Source organism: Lutra lutra, chromosome 9 (genome assembly GCF_902655055.1).
Source record: "Lutra lutra chromosome 9, mLutLut1.2, whole genome shotgun sequence".
NCBI classification, from domain to species: Eukaryota; Metazoa; Chordata; class Mammalia; order Carnivora; family Mustelidae; genus Lutra; species Lutra lutra.
In genome coordinates, this window is record NC_062286.1 from 33,603,436 (window position 1) to 33,608,628 (window position 5,193).

Below are 5,193 nucleotides of genomic sequence, written 5' to 3' on the forward strand. Positions count from 1 at the left end.
TGAACTTCTGCAAATCTTTGGTTGGTTGACACAAATTAACACTCACTTAATTGGAAAGAATAATTTATATATAAAATATTATACCACTTCTTTTCTGATCCATAGCAACAATGATTAGAATACTATATCTCTACTACGTAGCACCAAAGAATTACAGGCATATCTCAGAGATATTGTGGATTTATTTCCAGACCACTGCAATAAAGCAAATGTCGCAATAAAGCACGTCAAAGGGATTTTTGGTGGTTTCCCAGTGCATACAAAATTTATGTGTACCCTACACCATAGTATATTAAGTGAGCAATAGCATTATGTCTGAAAAACACTGTACATACCTTAATTTAGAAAAAAAAATTCATTGCTATAAAATGCTAACCATCATCTGAGCTATCAGTGAGTTGTAGTCCCTGATCACAGATCACCATAACAAATATAATAATACTTTAAAAGTCTGAAATACTATGGGAATTACCAAACATGGAGATAGGACGTGAGCACATGCTGTTGGAAAAATGGCACCAACAGACTTACTCCAGGCAGGACTGCCACAAACCTTCAATTTGTAAGAAATGCGGGGTCTGGGAAGTGCAACGAAGCAAAGCACAACAAAATGAGGTAGGCCAGCATACACACAAATGAACATGTATTTGAATAGTACCTATCGGTTCAGAGCAAAGAAGTTGTCATCTTTGAAAAATACTTAAATTAGTCTTTTTACATTTTGTGATTGAGACCACAGAACTGAAAAATTATCGTAGAAAGCTTGTAAAATCCAAATAATACATTTTGGCTCCTCTCGGGTTTGACACACTCTAGTCTACTCTTGCTGAAATCTTGAATCTCTATGATTTTTTAATAACTTTATTGTGATAAAATTTATACCAACAAACTGTGCACATCTAATGAGTACATTTCCATAAGTTTTAAGAGGTGCATATGTCTGAGAAACCACCACCACAAGATACGAAGTTGTTTCCAACAACTTCAGAAGTGTCCTTATGCCCCTCTGCAGTCTATCCCAACCCCCCACCCCCACCCCACACCAAGTCCTAGATAACTACTGGCCCACTTTCTACCACTATGGATAAGTTTGCATTTTAGAGTTTTATTCAGGTAGAACTATTCAATATGTACTATTTTGTGTCTGACTTGTTTCACTAAGAATAATGACTTTGAGTTTCATCTATGTTGTTGTGTGCATGATCAGTTTGTTCCTTTTAAGACTTTATTTATTTGACAGAGAGAGAGATAGCAGGAAACAGCATGAACAGGGGGCAGGGAGAGGGAGAAGCAGGGAGCCTGAGAGTGGGGCGTCCTGGGATCATGACCTGAGCAGAAGGCAGACATTTAACTGCCTGAGCCACCCAGGTGCTTGAGTTTGTTCCTTTCTCTTTGCTGTGATTTTATCTTTGCTATATATCTAATAACACTACAGCTTGAGAACCTCTAGGTTTGATGAGTGGTTCCTTGGCAGACAACCTGGAAACACATGATTCTGAAGCTGTGAAAAAGGCCCAATAACGGTTCCATCAGTTCCATGGGTAGTGGGAGCAGTGAGCAGACCCCAAAGATCTCAGAGCAGCCCCGTTGCGGCCAGGGGCAGTTACCCCTGTACCACAGAAGAAGGCGCCCCAGTCAGTCACTATCCCCACAACCCAGACCAACAAGGATGAGACCCAGCAGCCACCACAACCCCTGCCCTCAGCACTGCTAACACCAAGCCTGGCACCATTGGCAGCAGCGAAGGTAGTGATGGCCAGGTGACCTCACATCGCTGGTGCCTGCCTGGAGTGACAAGAAGGTCATCACAAGGAAGGTTTGGAGAATAGTCAAATGGTTCAGTGTAAGAAACAGATAATGGTTTCATCAACAGCAATGATGCCAAGGAAGTGTATTTGCACAACGGACCACCATAAAGAATAGGTCTAGGAAGTTCTTTGGCAGTGTAGGAGATGGGGAGATGGTGGGGTTTGATGTTGCTGAAGGAGAAGACAGTGTGGGGGCAGCTTCTGTGATAGGCCCTGGTGGAGCTCCAGTGCAGGGCAGTAAATATGCAGCCCACTGTAACCATTATAGATGCTCTCCACATGGCTAGGATCCTCCACACAACTGCCAACAGAACTTCTAGAACAGTGAGAGTGGGGAAAAGGAGGGCTGAGAAAGTGCTCCCAAAGTCCATGCCCCACAGAGCTGCTCTCTGGCAGGGGAGGGTTCCCACCTTACCGCAGGCAGAGACCCTAAAGTTTTGGGCCACAGTCCTCCAACCTTCCTGTGCTAGGAGAGGTGATGGCGGGAGCCGACAATCAGGGTGCAGAGGAACAAGGTAGGCCACTGAGACAATATGTATCAGGTTACAGATCACGATTCTACAGGGGCCTCCTGGCCAATGAGAGCTTAAGGAGGATGGCAATGAAGAAAATAAGGAAAATCAAGGAGATGAGACCCAAGGTCAGCAGCCATCTCAACGTAGGTACCATGGCAAATTCAATTACCTGCACAGATGCCTGGAAAACCCTAATGCACAAGAGTAAAGCTTGAGACAAAGCTAAGAGACAAAAGCAGCAAGCATATCCACCAACTGAGAATTCATCAGCTCCCAGGCTGAGCAAGGTGGGACTGAGTAAATGCCATTTTACCATCTCTAGGCAGAGAGGCGGGCAGAGAGAGAGGGAGAGGGAAGCAGGCTCCCTGGTGAGCTGAGAGCCCGATTGGGACTCAATCCCAGGACCTCAAGACCATGACCCGAGCCGAAGGCAGCAGCTTAACCCACTGAGCCACCCAGGCGCCCCTGGTCAAGTTGAGAGTTTTAAGAACCTCATTTTCCATCTGTAATGAAAGTTTATGACTTTTTTTTTTCCCAAAAAGTCAACAAACAACAAGCATCTGTTAATAAAGGTCTTAAAATAATTGTCAAAAAGAAAAAAAAAGGACCAATAATTGCTGTTAAGAGAGGAGGTCCTTAGAAACCTCTCATTTTAATCTTGCTAAATCATTGGATATTATGGGAGATTACGCCTATCTCAATTTTGTTGTTGAGAAAGCACCATTCCTTTTGTTACTGTAGATGTCTTTCTTACTAAGAATTCAGACTAAGATCAGAACAGTGAAGTTTTTTTTCAGTTGAGTTAGAAAAAATAAACTCTCACCAGAAATATTTTTCTCTTTATTATTGATAAGTTAAGGTCTTTCATCACTTAATAAAATTACTCTCAGATGAAGACATGCACATGTATTTCATACTGGAGATTAAAACCTTAATATCATTTATGTAGTCCTTCGTATGGCAGTGCGATATTGTGAAACTTGACTGTGAAGCCTGAGACTGTGGAATCTTAATAATTGATAAGATCCTGATTGTTCCCTAATCTTTGAAATTTTTGTCAAATCACTCAAAGCACACTTACTGTCAGTTGTAAATGCATAGAAGAATGCAAAAAAAAGTAAAATTAATATTTCGTACACTGTAATTTATAATACTAGAAGCCCTGAGAACTAAAGTGCTTTATTTCTTTGTAAAAAACTTAGTAAGGAGGAGAGGGGGCCTGGGTGGCTCAGTTGCTTAAGCGACTGCCTTTGGCTCTGGTCATGATCCCAGATTCCTGGGATCAAGCTCTGCATCAGGCTCCTAGCTCAGGGGCGAGCCTGCTTCTCCTTTTGCTCCTCCTGCTTGTACTCTCTTTCTCTCTCTCTGTTAAATAAATAAATAAAATCTAAAAAAAAAAAAAAAAAACTTAGCAAGGGTCATTTGAACAATGCTTGCCTTACTCTTGTTGTTACATAATTTATATATGAAGGATCTTTTATATGTGAAAGGACCATTTATATTGAAAGATCTCTTCTGTGCCTTAGCAAGCTATCATACTTCTTTCTAAATTTGGATTAGCTCCCAACACTTTAGTTTTTGTGCTTGTAATGTTTGAAATATCTTTGAGAGTTCCTTTAATGTTGAGTATTTTCCTAGCATCACTTACTCTAGACATGCTCTGGACACTTACTCTGGACATGCCAGTTCATGAACTAACAGGTGAGTAGCGACCACTCATGGATGGATTTGGAGAGAAGTGACATGACTGCTCATTGATTGTGATCCACTTCTGTTATTTATGCAGTGATCTGTGGGCCAATGAACTTGTAGTAAAGCTGGTACTTTATGCAATTGCTCACAGGTAGTATACTATGATTAAAGTTTGAACTGTATTTCTGGGGAGTGGTATTATTTAACTAAATCACCATAACTAAAATTCATGCACACTGGAACTGAGCAAAACAAGGCCTGTGTGTGTGTGTGTGTGTGTTACATTTTTCCCATAGTTCTCTAATAATCAAAACTAGGACTTGGATTCTTTCTGCATTTGGTAAATAATCAGCATTGGACAGCTGTCTCATTTAAAATATACATCCACTCTTGATCTATTCTTCCTACTTTTAATTCTTTTTTTTTTTTTTTAAGATTTTATTTATTTAAGAGTGAGAGGAAGCAGGAGAGAGAGCACAAGCAGGGGGAGTGGCCAAGGGAGAGGGAGAAGCAGGCTCCCTGCTGAGCAGAGAGCCCGATGTGGGACTTGATCCCAGGATCCTGGGATCGTAACCTGAGCTGAAGGGAGACGCTTAACGACTGAGCCACCCAGGCGCCCCCCTACTTTTAATTCTTTTTTTTTTTTTTACTTTTAATTCTTTATCTGAGTCTGTCTGGGGGACTTGTCTTCATGACAGGTTTATACCACTTTATTATGACAGTTTATACTTGATGGCACACAGGAACAAAGAAATGGAGAAGCTGACCAAAAACCATAACAAATCTCTCATTCCAAAATTTAGGAATTTTATGTTTTCCTGACCTCAGATGCTTTAGGCAGCAAAAAAACATGATGAAATGTTTTGAATGAAAAATTCTACTTCTGCAATTACAAGACAACAAACATTAAGCCTTACTTTTTACAATTAAAATCAGTTCTAACTTCTCTGCATAGTAGGGTGCAAAAGTCTTTATGAAATTGGCTTTCCTGGGGCGCCTGGGTGGCTCAGTCATAAGTGTCTGCCTTCTGCTTGGGTCATGATCCAGGGTCCTGGGATGGAGCCCCACATTGGACTCTGCTCAGTGGGGAGCTTGCTTCTCCCTCTCCCACTCCCTCTGCTTGTGTTCCCTCACTTGCTGTCTTTCTCAGTCAAATAAATAAAATCTTTAGAAAGAAA

General features: G+C 41.3%; 1 pseudogene; it reads left to right on the plus strand.

Annotated features, from left to right (window-relative positions):
- The first annotated feature begins 477 nt into the window (after window positions 1-477).
- On the plus strand, window positions 478-2,531 carry LOC125109791 (Y-box-binding protein 1-like; annotated as a pseudogene).
- Window positions 2,532-5,193: the final 2,662 nt, after the last annotated feature.